Source organism: Panthera uncia, chromosome D2 (assembly GCF_023721935.1).
Source record: "Panthera uncia isolate 11264 chromosome D2, Puncia_PCG_1.0, whole genome shotgun sequence".
NCBI lineage: Eukaryota > Metazoa > Chordata > Mammalia > Carnivora > Felidae > Panthera > Panthera uncia.
Window position 1 is genome coordinate 43,643,709 of NC_064818.1, and position 25,728 is coordinate 43,669,436.

A 25,728-nucleotide genomic window follows, 5' to 3' on the forward strand; every position below is an offset into this window, starting at 1 on the left:
CCTACACTGGTCCAGTCTCTTAAACACCATTGTTTTAGAATAGAACTTTTCCTTTTCCTTTTTTTCTTTTTTAACTTAATTCTCTGTTGATAATATTCAGTATTATGTTTATTTTTTAATTTTAAATGTTATTAAAAGACTATTATTTTAACTTTAAGACACTTATATATTCTCTTTCACAGTGACCTTCCCAGGAATTTTTAATAGGTCAACATCACCCTATACTACTTTTGAGGTACTAAATCAGTTTATAATCCAAATCACTATGTTACTCTGCTTTCTCTGCTATTATTATTATTATTATTATTATTATTTTTTTTTTTTTTTTTATAAAATTTTCTTTACAAGGTAAGAAACTGTTAGCTTTTTAGTGCTCTGGAACATGATGATAACTAACATCTGAATTTGAGCTTTGGCTCTGCCTCTCTGAAAGCTGTGTGACCTTAGAAAACTTATTTCACTTCTCAAAACTTCTGTTTCTTCCTCTAAAAGACAAAGTTAATATCTTGCACGGTGGCTATGAGACTTAAATAAGATTCATGTCATGTCTGGTACATAGAAAGCTCTCAGTAAATGTTGCTTGCCCTCAATTCTATACTATGATTGAATTGCAAAAACAATTAGAAAAGAAAGGTCAGTTTTAAATTTGAACTGTCTCAATGTTATGCTGACATCAGCTCCATTTCTGATAAAGTGATGTTGTCCTGATACAGGTTGTATGGGAGTTAAAACCAGTTTCCTTCTGGCTTTCCAACTGACATAATAAGCAAAGCCTGACTGGGCAAACATAGGCCTATTTATTAGATCACTTATTATTAATGTTAAACCAGCTCTGGTGCTGACTTATCCTGTTCTTTTTGAAATTTCACTGTTGTCACTTAACATCTGATAGACCTTTAGAAGCTTCATAGAATGCTAAAGGGTTTAATTCATCTTTCAGAACATGTGAAGTGTATTTTCCAAAGTGGTCTTCTCCATCCAGCAGTACGTTCAAAATCATGCATGTAGGACAGAATTGCTTCTATTTTTACATTTGCTACTAGAGTTTGTTCAGTTTTCCTGGCAGTCAGCTTTGGAGTTGAGGGGGCAGTACTTAACACATCTAACCAAAGCATGAATAATTATTTAAAAAAATTTTTTTACATTCATTTATTTTTGAGAAACAGAGTGAGACAAAGCGTGAATGGGGGAGGGGAAGAGAGAGGAGACACAGAATCCGGAGCAGGCTCCTCCAGGCTCCAAGAAAGCTGTCAGCACAGAGCCTGATGTGGGGCTCGAACCCACAAACTGTGAGATCATGACCTGAGTCGAAGTTGGACGCTCAACTGACTGAGCCACCCAGGTGCCCCAGCATGAATAATTATTTAAAACAAAGCTATTGGGGCGCCTGGGTGGCTCAGTCGGTTAAGCGTCCGACTTCGCTCAGGTCATGATCTCACGGTCCGTGAGTTCGAGCCCCGCGTCGGGCTCTGTGCTGACAGCTCAGAGCCTGGAGCCTGCTCCAGATTCTGTGTCTCCCTCTCTGTCTGACCCTCCCCCGTTCATGCTCTGTCTCTCTCTGTCTCAAAAATAAATAAACATTAAAAAAAATATTTAAAACAAAGCTATTAAAGGAAAAAATCTACAGGGATTTTTCAGTTTCACAATGACTCACTCCTTAAGTGAAAAGAAAATGGGTTTGGTTTGAGCTGTATGTGGGGGGATCTCTAATATTCTATTCTAAGTGCCTCTTCTAGCCCTGAAATCTAGTAAGCACCGAGTAAATATGTATTGATGAACTGAATTTGATTTCTAATCCCAGTTCTGTGCCTTGTGATGTCTTTAAACTTGGACCTTCTTGAACTTTCTAAGCTTCAGCTTCCTCTTATGTAAAAAATGAAATACCGGTATTTATGTCCCAGGATTGTTGTAACAGTTCAATGGTCATGCCAGCACACATGTGGCATATAGTGGGCACAGAATGCATTGCATGTTTTTCCAGACACCTCACTTTACTCTTTAATAATGTTCTTCTCAATCGCTTTTTTCTTTCTCATTTCCTAACCACTTGGAAACCGTGTTCAGGAGAGAATATGAACGTTTGCCAATTGAACTGAAAATATATTCTTTTGTAGTCAACACTCAGAATGTTTTGGCAAAAACAGTTGTATGCCCAACAGACCTTGGTTTCAATTCTGGCTTTACAACTTACTGTTGTGAACTTAGATAAGTTAGTTAACCTGTCTTGTAAAGTATCATGAGGTTGAAATAAGTAATAATGTATATAAAGCAAATGGCTCTATTTGGAGCAAATGGTGAGACCATGACCTGAGGCAAAGTCAGATGCTTAACTGACCGAGCCACTCAGGCACCCCTGCAGCCATAAGGTTTTTAAAGGGCTGCCAAAATAATCCATGTTTCTCTGATAGGATGTCAATGTCTATTTTTTGTGACATAGAGTTTCTTGTATTAATTGAGATGTAATTCACATAACGAAAAGTTTCAGTGGTGTTAAGATGTTCACAGTCTTGTGCAGCCACCCCACATCTAGTTCCAGACCTTGTTCATCACCCCCAAAGGAAACTCTGTACCCATGAAGCAGTCGCTCCCCATTTCCCCTTTCTCCCAGCCTGTGGCAGCCAATAATCCGTTTACATATCTATGGATTTGCCTATTCTGAATATTTCATGTAAATGGAGTTGTACCATATACTGCCTGGTGTGTCTGGTTTCTTTCACTTTGCAGGTTTTCTAGTTTTGTCTTTGTTGTGGTACATATCAAATTCTTCATTCATTTTTAGGGTGGAATAATACTCCATTGTATGGATATACCACATTTTATTTATCCATCCAGTTGGATGTTTGAGTTGCTTCCACTTTTTGGCTATTGTGCATGATGCTACTATGAACATTTGTGAAAGTTTTTGTGTGGACGTAAGTTTTCACTTTTTCTTGGTATATAGCTAGAATGGAATTACTGGGTCATATGGCAACTCTATGTTTAACTTTTTGAGGAACGACCAGACTTTTTCCAAAGCAGTGACATCATGTTATGAAGTTTTTAATGCTAAGATACTTGGAAAAATGAGAAAAACGTTTATTAAAATGTTAACCTGAGAATATTATGACAGCCCTTCTGACAAGCCAGATGGATGTGTCAATTTGCCTATAAAATATATTGAAATCATAGAAAGAGTGTCAAATTCTTTATGCCCTCTTAATCTTTATTTCTTAATCCACCTAATTCTCCTAAAAGTTTGGAATATGCTTGCAATTAATGATGTTTACTTTTTTCACATAAGGATAGATCTCTAAAAGTGATACATTAATGGTTCCTGCTCTGCTTTTCCTTAGTGAGTTTCATGTTTTATTACATAGGTTACCAATGCAGAGACATTGCACATTGCTCTTTTTACAGAAAACATTCTTGAAATGAAAGTCAACATAGATTTAATTAATTATGATTAAATTTTCTTGGATGTACAAATATTTTTCAAAAATATCACATATAGACCTCACTTAAAAATCTTTAGTTGTGTTCATGTAGTCGGTGGTCTAGGGATGCTTTTGTCTCCTCAGCTGATGACATGACGTGTGTCTCTGCTTCTGTTGTCAGTAGTCATCATCAAGTAGTCTTCAGCCTCCTACCTTTGTTCTAACAAATATTTAGATAGCCTTCATACATTTACATATGATGAAAGCATTATAAAGAAATAAAGTAAGTTGGTTTTATTGGGGGTTTAGAATTTTAGAGCAGGAAGAGTGCTCAAGAGAAATAACATTGATGGAGTAATTTATGATACTAGATTGGAGCTTAAGCAGTTTCCATGCTTTATCTCATTTAAGGTGACAATCTATATGAATTTTGTGTTTGGAAGAAGAAACGTGATGATCAGTCATTCAAAAAAGCTTGAAGTGAGCTCTCTCTCTCTCTAGCATAAATTAATCTTTATTCCTGTTTGGGTATATTATACAGATTGAATTGTTTTTTTTAGAGTAATGAAAAATTAAAGGAGTTCTTTTTAAGGTAAATTTCTCTCAGGTTTTAAACTATGAAAATCAGTATCATTGTGCATATTGGATATGTTTACTAAATTCTATAATTTTAACCTATAATTTTCAGTTATTTTTGCAGTTATTTTGGTGCCTAAAATAATTTGTTATTGTGTTGGGTAACTTTATCTATTTTGCTTCTGAAATATCAAAGAGTAGGTAGTTCCATTTGAGCTACAGAAATACTGGGTTTTAATCAGATCTTTTTGTTTGAATATTGTTTCTTTTAATACGGGGTGGGTTTTTTTTTTGGTATTTTTGGGGAACATGGTATTAAGTTTGCAGTTGATAAGCTTCTGTACTAACTTGAAGTAGTACAGAAACTGCAAATCAAAAATCTACCTCAAAAAATTAAAAATAGGATGACCATTTGATCCAGTGATTCTGCTTCTGGGGATATATCTGAAAGAAATGAAATCACTATCTTAAAAGAGTCATCTGTACCCCCTTATTCACTGCAGCATTATCTATAATACTGAGGACATGGAAACAACCTAAGTGTCCATCAGTGGCTGAGTGGATAAAGAAAATGTGGCACACACACACACACACACACACACATACATTGGAACATTCAGTCATAAAAAAGAAGGAAATCTTGCTGTTTGCAAAAAAAAAAAAAAAAAAAAAAATGGAACGTGAAGGCATTATGCTAAGTGAAAGACAAATACTGTATGATCTCATTTACATGTGGAATCTAAAAAACCAAAGGCCCAGACACAGAACCAATCTGTGATTGCCAGAGGTGGGGCATGGGGGAAGTGTGTAAAGGTGGTCAAAAGGTACAAATTTCCAGTTATAACATAACTTAGTTCTAGGGATGTAATGTACAACATGGTGACTATAGTTAAAAATACCGTATTGAGGGGCACCTTGGGTAGCTTAGTCGCTTAGGCATCCAAGTCTTGATTTCAGCTCAGGTCATGATCTCAGGGTTGTGAGATCTAGCGAGCCTGTGTCTGGCTCTGTGCTCATCATGGAGCCTGCTTAAGATTCTCTCTCCCTCTGTTCCTTCCTAGCTCACGTGTGCTCTCTCTCTTAAAAAAAAAAAATACTATATTGCTTGTTTGGAAGTTGCTAAGAGAAGAATAGATCTTAAATGTTCTCATCACATTTGTGATGAAAAAAATTGTAACTATGTGGTGATGGGTGTTAACTAGAATTATCATGATCATTTTGTACTATATGTACATAAATTGTTATGCTATATACCTTAAACTAATACAATATTATATGTCAATTAAATCCCAATAAAACTAGGGAAAAAACCTTTCCAGATAAAATGTTGATGGCTGCTATTAAAAGGGAAAGAAATCAGGGAAGTTTTGAAGGTCAAGTTTTATATTCGGAAAACCCAATTTAGTGATTTTTATATACTTAGCAATAATATGAGTGATCTCTGACCAAAATATGATTTCTAAGGAGGAATGACTATTATGTCGATGGAGTATCTGCTGACACTGTATTATTCTTGGTGTTCAAACTGGGCTTGTTGCCAGGATAAAGGAAGATGTTCCTTCAGTTGGAAATTATAATGCATTTCTCCATAGGAAAGAGTATGGTTAAAGCTGGACTCTTAATTCTAGGTATTCATTCATTAAGTAAATATTTTAAGCTCCTGAGAGAAGGCGGCTACTTTGTTTTATATGGTTTATGTTTAAAAGGATACAAAGATGAATGAAACCAGATGTGGCATATAATGTCTAATCTCAAATAAGAGCTATTTTTTTTTTTTTTTTTTTTACTAGCTGTGGGAGCACAAAAGAAGTGGTTTTATTTCTTTTTCTATGGTTTTTAGGTACTTATGGACTTACTATGGTGATTGCTCAGGGTCTCAACTTTATTTCATAATTTTGTTTCTTTGGAAAAATGATTCTCAAGCTTTTTAACAATGTATAATTGAACTTGGAGAAGACAATCTGTGCATAAGTTGGAGACTTTGCTTATTTTGAAATGGAAAAATTCTTGCCTCAGGATTACTGAGTTAATGTACAGTTGGTACAAAGTTTTCAATTCTAATTGCTGATTTGCTTAGTGAGTGAATGATTGATCATAATCAACGAAAACCTGTAAGATAAAGCATGGTGACCTGGGTAGTTTTTCTGGTACAGTCAATACTTTAGTGTGATAAATATTTTTTAAAACAATTTCTCTTTCTCTTGGATAGTCAGTTTATCTCCCTCCCTCTTTTTTAGGAGACATCTGTGAAAGGGTTGGAAGCCTTGATGTTTGAGTAGACAAGGTAACTCTTCAAGTAAACTCTTCAGTATTGTGATAGTTGAATTGGCTGATTTGATATCAAAAAAGAATTTAGGTTATTTAAAGAAGAGTGAATTATTAACTGTGTTAATAATATTTATATCTAACATCGCTATAAGCACTTCATGTGCACTATCTTGATTTAAGCCTACCAGTGGTCCTGTGAGAGATACTGTTACGCTCACTTTACTGGCTAGGGACATGGAGCCCAGAAACTTACGGATTTCTGTTGTTGATGCTGAGCATTGGACCAGAGTTTTGGTAGCATGGAAGTAATGTTACTTCCTTCTTACTCTTCCCCCACCCCACCCAAACTCATTCATTCTTGTCATTTTTTACTTTATGGGACAATTTTGTCAGACTTCTTTGTTTCCAGAGGTCAGATTTAGTTGTTAAGGTGGATTTTCTATACTCTTTCCCCATCTTCCATATTCTTCTATGTATATATTTTTTCAAGTTTATACAGTTCAGCAAGTTAGATAGTTTGTCAGGGATTGTTCAAACCGGAATTCTCAGTCCCTGCCTTCATTCCCCTTTCTCTGAGGTAGCTATCCTCAACTCTTAGCTGTTTGGGATTTACCTGTGGGTTTTTAAGTAATATCTTTGACATACTGACATTACCTGACTTTTCAGTTGAGGGGATAACTTGTGTATAGGAATTTCTGGGTCATTATCATCACTAACTCAACTCAGAAATTTCTACCAGTTGCCCAAAGTTCTGTTTTCTCTCACATCATTTATTCTGTTAGCATCGTCATCTTGAAGAAATGCCTCCCAGGGCAAGGTGCTCTGGTGTGGGGTAGCTTCTGTTTTCTGAGAGCCCAGCTATCATTCCAGGGGTTCTCTTTTCTTTTGTGTTGGATCTTCTATTTCTTCTCTCCTGAGTTGTCTTCTTTCCCAGTTCACTCCCACATTTCACTGAAGAAAGGGAATAGGAACATATTACTTGATACGTTGCATGTCTGAAAGGGCCTTAATTTTTCTCTCAACCTTGATTAATAGTTTGGCTGTGTATTATTGTCAGACTGGAATCATTTTCTTTCAGAATTTTGATGATTTTATTCCACTGTCTTCTAGCTTATACTGTGGCTGTTGAAAGTTTGAAATCATTAACTCCTCATCCATTGTAACCTATTTTTCCATCTTGGGAAGCTTGTAGGATTTTCTCTTTGTTTCTACTGCTTTGACATTTCAAAAAGATATGCTTTAGTATAAGTGTACTTTTGTAATCCATTATGCTGTGCATTCTGTGTTTTCAGACAGGATCGGGTGCATTCAGGGTGGTATGGTCATAGACGGCATTCTGTATTTTCAGTTAGCAAACTTACATTAGTTAACTTGGGGACATTTTCTTGAATTATTTAATCGACTTTTTTTTCCTCTAGAGCCTCTACTATACAGATATTAAATTATCTTGAGTGGACTTCCAATTTCCTTATTTATTTATTTATTTATTTATTTATTTTTATTATCATCTATTTTATTCTCTATTCTTTCTGATAAATTTCCCTAAGTTTAATTCCCAAGGTCTCTTTTATTTTATTAAAAAAAAATTTTTTTTAATGTTTATTTATTTTTGAGACAGAGAGAGACAGAGCATGAACAGGGGAGGGGCAGAGAGAGAGGGAGACACAGAATCTGAAACAGGCTCCAGGTTCTGAGCTGTCAGCACAGAGCCCAATGTGGGGCTCGAACTCACGGACCGTGAGATCATGACCTGAGCCGAAGTCGGACGCTTAACCGACCGAGCCACCCAGGAGCCCCTCCCAAGGTCTCTTTTAAAAAGCATTGTATTTTGGAGGTGCCTGGCTGGCTCAGTTGGAAGAGATTGAAGATACAAGGAAACCTAAATGAACCAAACTCCAGAAAGTAATGAAAGCTTCGCACTAGAGAAGAAACCCATCGCTGCTCTGGGATAGAACAGCCCACAGAGGAGGAACCTTCCAGCAGCAGATGAGGGGAGAGGAGAAACCAGCCACACTTTGGCAGGGTGGGCTGGTGCGGGCTGGTGTGGATGGGCTAGTGTGGACGGGCTAGGATCCTGAGGAGCCCCGGCTGCTCTTATACCAAAGGGCAAGTCTGCACCTGGCCCCAGCTCTCACCTACAGGTCTTCCCTGAATGCTCAGGGGTAATGAGCCACACCCCTGGGGCAAGTAAATGGAGCTGACAGAGACCCTACCCGAGGCCCACAGAACTCCCCCCTAGTGCACAGCAACCACCCTTAGCAAGCAGGGGGTTGACCTGGAGAGATGAGAGAAACTCCCCAGAAGCACCCCAGGTTTTCAGTTATGGAGGAGGGCTGAAAGCAGGGAAACAGCTGGAGATGACCTTCCCCCAAGAGTCTGGAACTACTCTAATGGAAAACTCGATGCTTCCAGTCCCCAAGGAATGGGGACGGGGCAGGAGAGGTGAGAGAAACTCCTCTAATTCATTCCAGGCTTTCACACAACGTTGGAAGCTGCCCTCCAAAAGGAAGGCTGGGGAGGAAGAACAGGATTGAGAGAGATCACGTGTGCTGTGGAAAGCAAGGTGTGGGACTGGAAAGTAAAGAAAATTCCCTAACAGATGGGAAAATCTGGCAGTCATGCTTAAAGCAGAGAGTGAGTTCCCAGTCTTTTTCTTTTTTTAAAATGAACTTCAGAGGTGCCTGGGTGGCTCAGTCAGTTAAGCATCTGACTCTTGATCTCGGCTCAGGTCCTGATCTCGTGGTTTGTGGGTTCGAGCCCTGCATCAGACTCTGTGCTGATGGTGTGGAACCTGCTTGGGATTCTGCCTCTCCTTCTCTCTGCACCTTCCCCACTTGTGCTCTCTGACTCTCTCTCTCTCTCTCAAAATAAATAAATAAACTTAAAAAAAATTAAAATGAACTTTATTTTTTGGAATAGTTTTAGTTTTATGGAAAAATCACAAAGGTAGTACAGAAAGTTCCCTTATGCCCCACACCGAATTTCCCCTATTATTAACACCTATAGTAGTATGGTATATGTAGTGTAAGTAATGAACTAATATTGATATGTTATTTTTAACTAATATCCATACTTTGTTCATATGTTCTTTGACTTTACCTAAAGTCCTCTTTCTGTTCTAAGATCCCATCCAGAGTTCCACGTTACATTTAGTTTTCATGTTTCTTTAGACTCCTCTGGGCTGTGGCAATTTCTCAACTTACCTTGATTTTGATGACCTTGACAGTTTTGAGGAGTATTGTTGAGGCATTTTGTAGAATGTCCCCCTATTAGTATTTGGCTCATATTTTTCTCATAATTAGGATGGGGTTTTAGGTTTTGGGGAGGAAGACCACAGAGATTAATTGTCATTTACTACACATCGTAGTAAGGGTACATGACCTAGTGGTGTTGATGTTGAGCTTCAGCATGTGATGGAGGTAGTGTTTTTTAAGTTTCTCCTTTTCCCTCTCTTTCCATGCTGTACTCTGTGGAAGGAAGTCACCTGTGCAAAGCCCACACTTAAGAAGTGGGTAGTTACTCTTCCTGTCCTTAAGGGTGGAGTATCTGTGTAAATTATTTGGAGTTCTGTGCGGGAAATTTGTCTCTTTTCCCCTCATTTATTTATTTGTTCAATCATTCTTTTAACAGTATGGACTCATGGATATTTATTTTGTACTTGAGGTTATAATCCAATACTACTGTATTTTGTTGGTGAAATTGTTCCACTTCTGGCCATTGGGAGCTGGTTCAGTTGGCTCCTATGCCTCTTTGACATACCCCCATCAGTGTGTGTGTGTGTGTGTGTGTGTATGGCCACTTTTTTTACTTTTTGGCACTGCTGATGCTCCAGGTTTATCTTCTATATTTCCTGCCACGGTCCTAGAGTCAGCCTTTTCTCCAAGGAGCCCTGGTTGCTTTAATTGGTGAATGGAGAAACCAAGATCTAGGTGTTAGATGTGCTTGTTGCTACTGAGATGTTGTGCCTGTAGGCCCTCTCAGCTGACAGAGCCAGGAAGTATACTAATCTGTATATATACAAATGAGTTCATATTGACATATCCAACTCAAATCCATTGCCACATAGATCATTCTAAATTCCTCCCCTTGTTTATCTGTAAATTCTTACTCCAGTAGTGAGAAACCTGTTTCACACCATCTGCCATCTGTTTACTTAAATTGTTCAATCACAGTGTACACATAAAAGCACTCCCACAGTTTTGAAAGCCCATGGCTTAGCTGTGAAGCACAGGCAGATCTCTGAAATCCTACCTGGGCTTGGATCCCAGGCCCTGCTCTAGTGAAAGTACTGATTCCCACCCTCTAAATATTTGAAGCCAGTGATAGACTGTATCAAACTAATGCTGCATCCAAGCCCAGGCCCAGATTACTTACATATGAGGACATTCTAGTGGCCTGACAGAAGGGTAATGTCTCTTTCTAGAAGTAGAATATTACTTACCTCAATCATTAATGTATTTTTATACAGAATATCTGTCTTATCATAAAAAATTACAAGACACAAGAAAAGGCAAGAAAATGTGGCCAAATATCAGGAGAGGAAATAACCAGTAGAAAGAGACCCAAAGATAATCCAGCTGGTGGAATTATCAGATAGGGATTTAAAGATAACTATGAAAAAAAGAATGCTAGAGGATCTAATGGTAAAGGTAGACATTATGCATGAAAAGATGGGGATTTTTAGCAGAGTCTTGGAAACTCTACCAAGGAACCAAACAGAAATTCTAGAAACGAAGGGGCACCTGAGTGGCTCAGTTGGTTAAGCATCCGACTCTTGGTTTTGGTCCAGCTCATGATCTCACGGTTCATGGGTTCAATCCCCACATAAGGCTCTGTGTTGACAGTGAGGAGTCTGCTTGGGATTCTGTGTCTCCTTCTCTCTCTCTCTGCTCCTCCTCTGCTTGCTCTCCATCTCTCTCTCAAAATAAATAAAAAATAAATAATAAATAAACTTAACAAAATTCCAGATATGAAAAATACAATATTAGAAGTGAAGAATGTGTCACATGGGCTTAATATCTTCTTAACATATCAGAAGAAAGGATCAGTGAATGTGAGGACTTGTTGATGGAATATATCCAAATTGATAAACAAGAGAACAGAGAGTTGGGGAGAGGGAGGAAAGAACTCTTCCACCTATGGGATAATGTCAGTCTAATGTGTTTATAACTGGAATTTTAGAAAGAAGAGAGAAGTGGCAGAAGACATATTTGAAGAGACCATGGTCAAGAACTTCTAAAATTGATGAAAGACTTTAGTTGACAGAATCAAGAAGTTCAGCAAGCCCTAAGTAGTCTAAACGCAAAACAAAACAAAAGCAAACCCAACAACAACAAAATTCCAGACCTACGCACATCATAATCAAACTACTGAAAACTAAAGAGCAGATTGCACAAGCAGCCAAATAGAAGATACAGTATATACATGGGAATAACAGTATGGGTTATGGCTAACTACTCATCAGAAAAAACTGGAGGCGGGGTGCCCAACTGGGTGGCTCAGTTGGTTGAGCATCTGCCTTTGGCTCAGGTCATGATCTCGTAGTCTGTAGGTTCATGCCCCGTGTGAGACTCTGTGCTGACAGCTCAGAGCCTGGAACCTGCTTTGGATTCTGTGTCTCCCTCTTTCACTGCCCCTCCCCTGCTCGCTCTCTCTCTCTCTCTCTCTCTCTCAAAAATAAGTAAAAACATAAAAAAAATTAAAAAAAAAAAGAAAAAACTGGAGGCTTAAAGACAATGGGATGATAGCCATAAATGTGCTGAAGGTGAAAAAAAAAAAAAAACAACAAAAAACCCTGTCAACCTAGAATTCTATGTTGATCAGAAATAGTCTATAGAAATCAAGGTAACACAAAGATATTTTCACACAGATTAAAAAGTGACAGAATTTGGGTCATCTGGGTGACTCAGTCGGTTAAGCATCTGACTCTTGATTTCAGCTGAGGTCATGATCTCATAGTTTGTGGAGTTGAGCCCCATGTTGGGTTTTGCACTGACAGTGTGGAGCCTGCTTGGGAACCCCTCTCTTTCTCTCTCTCTGTACCTCCCTGGCGTGCATGGCGCCTCCATGGTGTACTCTCTCTCTCTCTCTCTCAAAATAAATAAACTTAAAACAAAGATGAAAGAATTTGTCTCTAGTAGATCTGAACTGCCAAAAAGTGCTAAAAAATGTTCTACGAGGTAAAGATGAAAGAGACCAGATGGAACCTTGGGTATACAGAAAAGACCAAAGAACAGCAGAAATGGTAAATAGTGGCACAAATACATAGAAAAACTTTTTGGTACCTTTTTGGATAATGTATACACATAGGCTATTGGCTATGTATAATATATGCACACAGACTATTGGCTATTTAAAGCAAAAATATTAACATATGTGGGGTTCACAACTTATATAGAAATAGAGTATAATACCACGAGGATGCCACAAGAGGGAAATGGAATTATGCTGTCATAAATTTCATAGACTGAATTAGTACACTTTTATTTGTAGGTAGACCATAATAACTTACAGCAGGTGCATATTTTAATCTGGAGAACAACCACTAAAAAATAACACAGAGAGAGTTATTATAAAAATGGTACATCTTCGTGTGCAGGATCAACTGCTTTGAAAATTGCCCTCCTATTGTAAACTAGAAAACAGGATTAAAATATACGAAACAAGTATTTTTAGACATTGGAAAACAGTCAATGCAGGATGGCAAGCCTTGAAATAAATGACATGAGCACTATAGGTGCCCCAGCATACTGCCTGTAGGCACTTTCTAGATTGCAGCACAGAGTAAGGAAACCCCAGTGGAACCCAGGAGAGATTAGAGAAGTTAAGACAACTAGAATTTGTGGGGTAAAAATACTGGAGCAGAGGGTACTACACAGAAATTCATAGAACTAGGAGATCTCTGGAGATCTATAGAAGGGTCCTTTGGAATCTTTTGTTGAATACTCATCTGCATATGCAAAGTATGAAACCACATAATGCTGGAGAAAGCCACACTGGAACTCAGTACACCGAACACTTCCAGGAGCTCACACAGAGATTGGAATAGTGTGTGTTTCTACTAGGCATGAAGGGAGGGACTGTTTCATACATGGACACTGGCTGGAAATCTTGGAGTGGGGTTAAATTAGCCATAGACTGCAGCCCTATCTAAACTCACCCTAACAAAGCTCAGAAGCAAGTTAGGAAAGTGTCAAATGAATTGCAAGTAACTCAACCGTGTACCCAAACTAAATCCATCGCTCTTTAAAGGAATACAGCCAATACATAAAAGCCAACACCCAACAATTAGAATGTCCAGTGATGGAAGAATAATTTCTACCACTTTTATGTGTCAAAGGACTTGTATTTGGGGCATATAAAAAACTGCAAAAGCCCAACAGCAAAATGAGCAAAAGAGGAATAGTCCAGTAACAAAATGAGGAAAAGACATGAACAGACTTCCCAAAGGAGGATATAGTAATGGCCAATAAACATTTGCAAAGGCTGTCAACATCACTTAGTCAACAGGGAAATAATGCAATGTAAACTCACACTGAGATACCATTTCACACCGTCTAGAATGACTAACAAAGACTAAGTATACTAAGCACTGGGGATGATGTGATACAACTGGAACCATACATTGCTGGTGGTTGTGCAAAAGGGTACAGTTACTTTGGAGAACTGTTTGGCAGTTTCTGATGAAATTAAATACATATCTATCTGATGATTTGTCAGTTCTAAATATTTGATGAAGGGAAATGAAAAATATGTCCTTGAAATTATGAATTCAAAACTGTTCATAGCAGCCTTATTCACCATAGCTAAAAAAATTGAAAGCAACTGAAATGTCTGTCTATAGCAAAATGGAGAAAAAAAATTGCGATGTGTTCACAGTAGCCAACAACAGATTGGCCCAGCAACACAGATGAATCTCAAAACCATTGTGTGAAGTGAAAGGAATTAGACATTAATGAACAGAGTATATGGTTTATACGAAATCCAAGAAAAAACAAAACTATTCTACACTGATAGAGATCAGGAAATAATTACAGACTGGAGAGGGAGGGAAATTGTTCAGAAAAGGACAGGGAAGGGGCATCTGACTGGCTTAGTCAGTAGAGCATCTGACTATTGATCTTCAGGTCATGAGTTTGAGCCCCATGTTGGGTACAGAGATTACTTGGGAAAAAAAAAAAGGGCAGGAGAGAATTTCCTGAGGTCCATGCAAATGTGCCATATCTTGTTTCGGGTGATGGTTACATGGGTGTAGACACTTGTCAATAGTCACTGAACAGAACCCGTAAGTTCTGTGCCTATTATTGAATGTTTAACTATACTTCAGGTTTAAAAAAATAATAAACAAGAGTCTGGGGGAAGAATATTAATGCAAGTGTGCTTGGGTGCTGGGGTATACTTTAAGGATATTAAAGGTAAAAGGGAGAAAGTGTAAGGTTAGGTCAGGTAGGTAGCTCTATCATCCGAAACTTTTTTTCAACCAGCTAAGCAACAGGTTTTAAAATTTTGAATATTTAATTTCTTGGAAGCTTATCATCTCCTTGTCAGGTGGTTAAAGTAAAAAGTGAGAGAGAAGATAGAAGAGGTGAGGGGTAGGGGGAGGAAGGGATGGGAGGCAGGGAGAGAGGATTGGGGCAGATAGGAAGGAAGGAAGGGATAAAAAAAAAGATGCTTTCTTAAAAGCCATTTATTATTTACTTCATTATTAAGTTACAGTGAACTTTCCCAGTGGAATCCTTTGATAGTGAAGCGTCTTTATACTGAAGTTTTGTTTTTTTCACACCTCTTTAGATAAGTCAGTGTTTTGTGAGGATATTTCATGATTCAATGGCAGGGTCCTAGCTTGGATTCTAGGTGCACAGATGTGTGAAGACAGAAAAGGGACATCGAGAACAGTGGTTAGGAACATAGGCTCCTACTTCCTGCATTCCAGTCCCTGCTCCACTACCTTCAGATTGTGTGACCCGGGGCATGTGTTCAGAGTGAGCCGGAGGGGAAAAAGGGAAACCAATTAGACTATTATTGCCAATTATCCAGACCATGGTGGTTTGAACCAGGGCAGTGGCAGGCGAAGGTGGAGCAAAGTGGCCAAATTCTGAATGAATTTTAAAGGGAGGGCTAAAAGCATTTGATGACCAATTGGAAGTTATGAGAAAAAGAAAGCAATCAGTGAGGATGCCAGGCTCTTTGGCTTGAGGAACTGGAAGGATGAAGTTGCCGTTTGCTGAGTGTGACGTTTTATAAAGCAAGGTCATGGCTTAAGTTGCAAAGTTGTTTTTGTTTTGTTTTGTTTTTTCCCTTTTGTTTTGTTTTTCATATTTTTAGGGAGTGGGTGGAGATGATAGCAAGCACAGGGGTTGGCAGGCAGACCCCTGGGACCCACCTTATGTGTATGAGATTGTGATTTCCTTTCTCAGAGTTTAGTCCTTTTGCTGTGGGGGAGGGGGATGTGAAGTGTGATATTTTAGGGTATATTTAGGATTTCTCATTCGACTGGAATTCCTGAGAAAGCATGAGCCTTGGACAAGTTAACATCTTGCTGTCTGAGATGTTTTGTGGGAAGACTGGATCCAGAAGTTTTAGTACCATTGTCTGTTGCTTCATTATCTAGAACTTGACAGCCATAGTCCCCTTTTTCCCCTTAGTTACCAAACATATTAATTCTTTTCTCTACCTCATTTAATTCTTTGTTGTGAGATTCTCAAATGCATATTATAAGTTTTAGATACTATTCAACCTAATTTCCATTAGTATTTCATTACTTAAGAAGTCATAAAGGAAAACTGAACAGAATGTTTCCTTTCTCCCTTAAATTGTTCCTATTATTAAAATGTTTCTGATAAAATGTATCAGGAAGCACACTCTTCACTGCTAGAGCATTTATTCATGTAGTTGTGTGGTTCTTAACTTGGTGACTGTAGAATTTATCTCTAAACCAGTGAAAAGGGAAACTGAACAAGACACCAGGATAGCACGCTTAACCTAGGACTCTTCTGGGCAAAGCCAAATGTCTGGCCACCGCATTCTTATGGTAAAAAAGCAGCTAGATTCAGGTTTGCTTCCTGTTTAAATTCTTGGACTTGACCGGGAGAAGGGTGAATGCCTGGAATAGGGAGTGGGAAGGACAAAGTCCTGCAGTGTTGCCGTAGGACTAAGGACGCTCCCTGCACTGTGTGGACCTTTCGTGGCTATGGGCCCATGACAGATGCCTCACTTGAAGACCAGAGTGTTGCAAATTAAGTCAAGGTTATGCAAGGAGATTTAGGGAATCAGTTGTCTGCTCACAGGTTTGTTTTAGTAGCTGTTAGTTTAGCTACAAGAATGAGTAATAGCTTTTAAAAAAAAAAAAGAAAGAAAGAATGAGTAATAGCTTTAAACTTCAACTGCTTTTGTTTTTAGGACAAATAATGTATCTTTTAACCTTTCATAAGTCACCTAAAGTGTGGTGCTGTTCTGTCATCTTAAATGGGAAATTCTGGTACTAGCATTTAGTAGCTATTGATGATTGTTTGGAGTAGAGTTCAACATGAATGTACGTAATACATGGGTTATTAGTACTCCATGTCACTTCTTAGCACAATGACATAAGGTAACAAATTGGATTAATTAAATGAGGTTAAAGTGTAGAAAAGCTATTTTCTTTTTTTTTTTACTACCACTTGTATCAGTTACTATGGAGAACACACATTTTTCTGACATAGGAGGGGAAATGGTTTTTAACTTCAAGGTAAATGGTGGTACATTGAATACTGTATTTTAAAATATAGGAGTGTCTAGTGGGTCAGTTGGTTAAGTGTCCGACTTTGACTAAGGTCATAATCTCATAGTTCGTGAGTTCAAGCCCTGTGTTGGGCTCTGTGCTGACAGCTCAGAGCCTGAAGCCTGCTTCTGATTCTGTGTCTCCCTCTCTGTCCCTCCCCTGCTCATGTTGTCTCTCTCAAAAACAAATAAACATTAACAAAAAAAATTTTTTTAAATATAAAATTCTTCCATATACAATTTTCTATAGTCTCCTTGTTTTATATATCAGTATACTAAGGAAAAATATGATATTACATGTGTTCATGATTTTTAAAAATTTTATTTATTAAAAAAATTTTTTAATGTTTATTTTTGAGAGGGAGAGAGAGAGGGAGAGGGTCAGAGAGAGAGGGAGACACAGAATCTGAAGCAAGCTCCAAGCTCTGAGCTGTCAGCACAGAGCCTGATGCAGGGCTTAAACTCATCATGAACCATGAGATCATGACCTGGGCCGAAGTTGGCCACTTAACCGACTGAGCCACCCAGGTTCCTCAATTTATTTAAAGTAATCTATATCTGTGCTGAGCAGAGTGGCGCAGCAGAAGCGTACTGGGCCTGTGAAGTAATATATACCCAATGTGGGGCTTGAACTCACAACCCTGAGATCAAGAGTTGCATGCTTTTCCACTGAAGAGCTGGGCACCCCCTCTTCATGATTTTTTTTTTTTAATGTTTATTTATTTTTGAGAGAGAGAGAGACAGAGCATGAGCAAGGGAGGGGCAGAGAGAGAGGAAGACACAGAATCTGAAGCAGGCTCTAGGCTCTGAGCTGTCAGCACAGAGCCCAATGTAGGTCTTGAATCCACAAACCATGAGATCATGACCTGAGCTGAAGTCAGATGCTTAACCGGCTGAGCCACCCAGGCGCACCCCCCTTTGTGATTTAAAAAAAAAAAAATTTTTTTTTTTAATGTTTATTTATTTTTTGAGACAGAGAGAGACAGAGCATGAATGGGGGAGGGTCAGAGAGAGGGAGACACAGAATCTGAAACAGGCTCCGGGCTCTGAGCTGTCAGCACAGAGCCCGATGCGGGGCTCTGAGCTGTCAGCACAGAGCCCGATGCGGGGCTCGAACTCACGGACCGCGAGATCGTGACCTGAGCCGAAGTCGGCGCTCAACCGACTGAGCCACCCAGGCGCCCCCCCCCTTTGTGATTTTTAATGGCTGTGTATGGCTGTGGAGTTTGCCTTTGTATGGCTGTGACATAATTTATTTAACAGACCTCAATGGATGCACATTTTCATCACTTTTTATTTATTTTTTTTAATATTTTACTATTTTTTTACTATTTTTTTCTATTTAGATATATCTAGGGAAATGCAAATGAAACAGCAGTAAACTACCTCACAATATCCTTACTAGTACAATTATTTTTTCAGATGCTAACAAAGTTGTATAAAGCTGGAACCCTCAGCTGTCCTGTGTGGCTTTATAAACTGTTCAGTTCTTTTGCAAATGACACAATAATACATTTTAAGAGCGGTAACAATGGACGTGTCTTTGACCCAAAAATCCCGCACCTGGGAGATTACCACAAGATAATAATTGAAACGTAATGGTCAATGCCCCAAATCATTTATTGCAGCAATGACTATAATAGTGACAAGTTGGAAACAAATTAATGAATTGGAGATTAATGGTTAACTAAATTAGATTCATCACTGAATTATTAAGCTAGCATTAAAAATGATTAGGAACATTATAGATTGACATACAACGGTGGCCATATAAAACCGTGGAAACAGAATACGAACTTATTTCAATTTTATAGTAACAACTATATAAAAATATACATAAAAAAACAAAACCTTGGAGGAAATACAATGGCTTGGTTTTTGTTTGTGTTACCAAGTGTGTGTGTATAGAGTGTCCAGGTTTTAAGACTAACATTTACTGAGTGAGTACTGTGTCCATCCCACAACAACACTGTAAGACAGGGATTGATGTTATTCTCATTTGACAGGTAAAGAAACTTGATTCCCATGTGACCTATAAAGAAATTTAGCTTTTTGTTATGGATGTTTTCAAATATATATAAAATTAGCAAGATGAACCCTGTGTAACGATCACCTAGCTTCTACAATTTCAAGTTTACATTTTTAGTAAAGTCATAGAATAGGGTTGTAACCCATATACCCTACTCTAAAACCCATGTTTCTCATTACAGTCCTGTCTTGACTCTTCATTTTGTCATTTGATGCTATTGAATACCTATGATGCTTAGTGGTTTTGGTAAAATAGACGTAGAAAGGCATTATAACTGAAATTTATAGGTTGGTAATAAGATGGAGAAAGCACTCTCTTTAAACCACATATATTTTGTAATAAGCATTTTTAGTTGCAGTGTTCTGCAAAGACAAAACTTGCTGATACAGTTCATCCTGCTTTATAAATCTTTGACCCATTCATCAGACTCTGACCACTCTAAAGATAAAGGATTATGGTTGTATTGGTCTTTCTGACTGAAGTGGCCTTCTGCAGATTGAGAAATTGTGTAATTATTAACTACGGTAATGGATATGTACTTACAAGTTTCATCTGGTATCTTAATGAGCTTTAACCCTCTGAGTACACCCAAAACATATCCTAGAATCATTGAAATTTATCGGTTGTCTATAACAACTCTCCAGTCTGTGTATTTTTGCTTTGATAAATATTTTGTTTCCCCTGCCCTCACCTAGGATGCCCACATCCCATTCCCCTGTTCACATACTCACAACTCCTATAAATTACTGGATTTCATAGCAGCAGCCTTAGGTATAAAGACTTTGTAAAAAATTACTGTTTTTTAAATTAACAGGACCATACTTTCTAGTCCATTTTTTTTTGGTGTGTGTGTGGGAAGTTCCACACTTGTGTTTTATAGAACTGATTCATTTCAGACATCTCTTTTCCCAGGACATCTTTTCTGAACTCTCAAGATGCCCTGTGTCACCTCTGTGCACTTCCCCATCCTCCCCTGTCTAGAGGGCACATAGAGCTCTAAATCTTGGGGACTTATGGTCTCATGGCCCTGTAACCATAAACCATACTAGAGTTGAGTCCAAGGACTGTGTAATCCAGGCTAGATATAAGGTCATTTAGTCAGATTTTCCCTTCAAGAAAGCTAAATAGAATGTTGCTTTTTTTTTTTTTAATCTACTGTGATTGTGTCAAATATAGTGAAACTAGAAATGTGTCTGATAATAGGGAGAGTGGTTGGTTAAATATAGATTGGTAAAGCATAATTGGATATTTAGTAGTTAAATGAAGGAGATTGGATGAAATTCTGCAGAGTTGTGTGGAGGGAAAAGAAGATGGTCCAAGGAAAAAGAAAGAAGAACCAGAGAGGTAGAAGAAACAGGAAAGCATAGCATTCTAGAAACGAAGGAAAGAGAGTTTTATGATTGGAGTAGTCCTGTACTGTGAGTGCTTGTTTGGCAATTTGGACTTCACTGTTGTCTTAACAGAGATAAGAAATAGAAGTCCGTTTGCAGGACATTTAGGAGAAAAGGTTAAGTAAGGACACAGAAGCAGTGAGTGTCTTAAACTATCTGTAAAAACGTTCTGGAGATTAAAAACGTTCTGTAGCTGGTGTCTCTTGGGTAAGGCAACTAAAGCTGCTTTCCTGGGTCCTGTGCTGGAGTGGGGGCAAGGGGACTTGGGGGCTGTATTGTACTCCTTTTTTTCCCTGTATTTATTTAAATTTAGTTTCAAAATTTTGTTGTTTACTGTAGTCCAAAGAGCCTATGAAAAATGCAGATAATAGGCAGTCCTATTTTGGTTGGTAGCCCCCACCTTCTGCTTTCTAGGCACACCCCTGCATTTAATCCCATGGCAGTTCAATGTCACTATTGTGAATTGTCATTTTATCTCTCTCATCAGACTATTAAAATTCCCTGTTGTTATCGCTGAGTTCCCACTACTTAGCATAATGTCTGGCACATAGTATTGAGTAGGTATTTCTTATGTGAATGACTGAATGAAGAAACCAACAATTATCTGTCTCTTAAGCACAAAGTAATTCCAATTTGATGCTCTCACAGAATAAAAAAAAAAAAAAAGAATGTTTCAGGAAAGAGGGTCTTACAGTTTCAAGTAGTAGTAAGATAAGGATCAAATACTGACCTTTGGTTTAGCTATTAGAGGGCATTGGTTTTCATGGTAAAAAGTGTTCTAGCAAGATGCGTGGAGTAAGAGCTGTATTTAAGTGAGTTGAAGAATAAATGGGAAATAAGAACATAGAAACAAAATAGAAGTTTGCTTTTTTGTTTTGTTTTTTAAAGATTTGAGATTAAAGGGAAGAAACCATTGGAGAGAAACCCAAAGATTTAAGAGAAGGGAGGTCATTATCATAGTAATTTTATACATTTTATTTGAAAATAAGTATTCTCACCTGCTTGTCAGTCTGTTTTATTTCTCCTTCTGCTTGGTTTGAACACATCTTCACAACTTGAAGGTTTTTGCTCTGCTATTTGGGGGCCCCCTAGTGGCCAATCTGGATAATGATATATAAGTAGTAAATTGTTGATTGGTCCAACATATAAGTTATTCCTTACGCAGGTTATTCTTTCTGTGGATTAGACAAGGGTGGGATATGTAGTTATGGTAATTAGTGATGCTTACTTCTCTTTTATTTGTCAAAACTTGACACCTAAACACTATAATTTTGTTTCTGTGGTAATAATTCATTATTGTGAACCTTGAAAATTGCAGTGTATCTTTGTTTAGCTGCTAACGCATTAATAACTGCCATCATTGTGCTCAATTCTTACTCTGCAATGTTAGATTTGGGTCCTTTGTTCTACAACTATTGGAACATCATATTCAGTTTGAAGATTGTAAAAGAAAAACCTGAATTACCAAGCAAAAAAGATTTAATTATTAAGAAAATAATGCATATTCATTATTCATCACAATAAAACTTTTAAAATATAGAAAAAATTTAAAAATCATCCTTAATATTGCTTCTTAATGTTTTTCTTTCTAGGATTTTTTAATATTAAAATATTTTTGAACAATATAAGGAACACCTCTTTAACCACACTGCACTAAAAAACAAAAAACAAAAAAAAAACATGTTCAGAACAGTTCAAGCCCTTTACTCTTTACCTATTATATCCCCATTCCTCTCTCCCAAAGTTAACCACAATCCTGAATTTGGTGTTTTATACTCAGGCATATTTAAAAATGAATATATTGTAATTCAATACAGAGAGTAGCTATACTTGTGGTGAACATAGCATAATGTATAAACTTGTCAAATCACTAAGTTGCACATCTGAAACTAATGTAACATTGTGTGTCAACTATACTCAAATTTAAAAAAATACAAAAAATATTCAATATATTGATACCAAAAGTTACATATTTTTGAAATTGTTTCTTTCATTTAAAATTATATTTGTAAGATGTATCCATGCTGATCTGTAACTGCTTTTTACTGCCATATAGTACAGTAATCTTTCTCTGGATATTCCACGATGTATCCATTCTCCTCTCCAAGGACTTTTAGGTTCCAAATTTTTTTTGCTTATAAAGTATCCCATGATCATTCTCATACATGTTTTCTTGTATACGTATATATGTACCGGAGTTCTCCAGGGCAGAAACTTGGAAGTGGAATTATTTGGTAGAATGCTAATTTCCTGTTCTACCAGCAGTGTGAGAGTTCCCCAATCTTAGGTATCTCTGCATAAACCTTTTTGCAGTCCTGTGGGTATGAAACAGTGTTTCTTAAGAGCAACAACAAAGAGGGCCACCTGGGTTGAGTGGCCTACTCTTGATTTTGGCTCAGGTCATGATCCCAGGGTCGTTGGATCGAGCCCCGTGCATTGGGCTCTGTGCTGAGCATGGAGCCTGCTTGGGATCCTCTCTCTCTCTACCTCTGCCCCTTTCCCTGCCTTGTGTTTGCTTGTGCACACGCCATGTGCGTGCTCTCTCTCTCTCCCTAAAATAAAATAGTAAAAAAAGCCAACACAGAAGTGAAGACTTGTATTACAGGATATTTGAAACATACAAAAGGAGAGTGATTAGTGCAGTGACCCTCTGTGTGTTTCGTCATCCTGATCACACACGGCCCATCTTGCTTCATCTACACCTACCCTCCCTCTCCCTCCCAGTGTTCTAAAGGAATCTGAGATGTCACGCTGTCTTGCCTGCAGACACTCCTGCATCTCTAGCACATAACTCTTTCATACATAGCCTCGGTATCGTTATCCCACTAAAAACTAACAATAATCCCTTAATGTTATTAAACATTAGAGTTTCAGTTCCTCTAGCTGTCTTGTAATACAGGTATTTTTACATTTGTGTCTTCAAGTCAGAATCTGAATAAGGTCTGTACATTATAATTGATCTCAGTCTACAGATTCCCTCCATTCTCCCTTATGACATCTACCTTGCGATGTTAACAGTCACTTATGCTTATTGCCTAGAAAATCTGCTACTTCATCAGGAGTGGCAAAGTGGTGTGTTTCTGTCATTTCTTTTTTATTTGTTGGTTTATTAGCAGGCTACCTCTGTAAAGAGAGATTTCTTTTTTTAAATAGTTGGTCATCTTACAATACTGTTAGTAAAGAAAGGATAAAGTTTCTTTTCACTCACCAGCTTTTAAAACAATTGCTTAGTCACTAATATCCTCTCAAGGTGATCACTGAGTGAGCTTGTTTTAGTTATCTTTGTGAACTCATGGGCTTAAACGTATTTGGTGATTTGGTGTGTTTCAACCTATTATGGCAATTATTCTTATTGGTTGCTCAACTTTGGCCAGTGGGAACCTCTTTAAGTTGGCTCCTGAGTTATTTTGACACCATCCTAGTAGTCTTTGCTAGTTTTACTGCTGCCTGGTGTGATGAGATATTTCAGGTTTCTTTTGTATTTTGTACTCTTCCTGCTCCAGACCTGGAATCAGCCATTTCTCTAAGGAGTGCTGGTTACGTAGCTACTGTCTGCATAGCGCACACATTGATGTTTCCAGCTCATTGTAACATTGTTTACATAGATAGTATAGGCAGGCTGAACTATTCTTATCAAGGAATGGTGGGAACCCTCCTGGAATTTAAATTCCTAGATGCCAACCTGGGCCCACCTTGCAAGCAAGCCGTCTTTAATGACGGTAGTCTCAGGCCTTACTGTGTTACCTCTTTTCTGCACAGCTGACTATTAGACATTTTGTGGTGGTGGGGAGTACGTAGAAAGTGGGTTGAAGAGTCAGGAGTTCAGAGGAAAGGTTGTGATGGAGGTAAACTTGTGATAGTCATTCGTGTATAGAAGGTATTCAGAGCCTGAGGCTGAGTGAAGTCACTTCAAGAGTGAGCACAGAGAGAGATCCAAGGATGGGCCCCTGAGCAAGAAGTTTGGCAATGAGGAGCAGCTAGCAGAGGAGACCAAGAAGGAGCAACTGCTGAAATAGAATGAAGTGGAGTGGGAACGAAGAGAATGTAGTATCCCTAAAGCCAAATTAGTAGAGTGTTCAAGAAGGAAGGCATGGTCAGCAGTGTCAAATGCTGCTGATGGGCTGAGTGAGCTGAAGATGGAGAGTTGACTCATCATGGCAATGTGGAGGTTATTGGGGGTCTCGAAATGTGCTGTTTTAGTGGAGTGGTTTGGACCAAAGCTTGAGAGGAGTGGGTTTAAGAGAGAACAAGAGAAGAGGGAGTATAGACAATTCTCTCAAGGAATTTTGCTAAAGAAGGGAGCAGAATGGTGCAACAGTTGGAGCGGCAAAGAAGGTGAGGAATAACAACATGAGAAGGAATGGTAGCATGTTTCTATGTGGATGGAGATGCTCCAGTATGGAGCAAAAAAATAACGTAGGAGCGAAGGGGAGAATTATTGGAACCTGAGGAAGCACAAGGGAATAAGATCTAATGTCTAAGTGAGGAAGAGATGGCCTTGCATCGAAGCATGGACTGTCCATCCATAGTAACAGGAAGGTGGGCACAGTATATAATATGACAGGGGTGGGTTGGTAGGAATGTTGTTGAGAGCTTGTAATTGGAGATGGTGGTAGCATGGTCACCAACTGTACGTGAGGACTGGGGAAGAGATTCTGGAGACTTAGAGAATGAAGAGGTATGAAAGAGCTCCTTAGTGAGTGAGCAGATAGGAAAAGATAGATTCCTAGGTACCACCTGGAGGTTAGTGCTAATGAACTTAAAATGAGACTAGTTTTCAGATGAATGTGTAATTTTTTTTTCCTAGATACTTCTAGCCCATGGGCTATAGGTGCAGAGTAGGTGGTGATTCAACCAGTGTTTGAGTTCAGCTGGGCAAATATCTTAGTGAGGAGAGCAGCAGAATTAGCGATGTGTGCTAGGGAGTGATTATAATAATGGGCCATAGTGGCTGAGCTGGTTAAGGAGGGAAGTGAAGAATGAAGCTGTAAAAATGTGGTATGTATGATCAGTTGTAGATCCCGCACGTTCAGAAAGTTGTTGGAGTTGTGCATTTAGAGAGTGAGTAGGAAGATGGGAGAAGCTAGTCAGAGAGTTGAAGGTTTAAAACTGAGTTTAGGGAAGGGTGTGCAGTTATTGATAATGGGAGGGTACATGACTATACGAATGGATAACTGGGGTAAGGTGGAGAATACAGTCAATGGAGGAGAAGAGGTCAAGGAGCTGAGAGGCCAGGGATCATCCACACTGATATTGAAATCATAAGAATTATAATTGGATAAATTATTAGATT

The 25,728-nt window shown here is 38.3% G+C and overlaps 1 protein-coding gene across 4 annotated transcripts in view; it reads left to right on the forward strand.

The window, feature by feature from the left end:
- Positions 1-25,728, forward strand: part of SHLD2 (shieldin complex subunit 2) — an 87,905-nt gene that overhangs the window by 19,468 nt on the left and 42,709 nt on the right. The window lies entirely within an intron of this gene.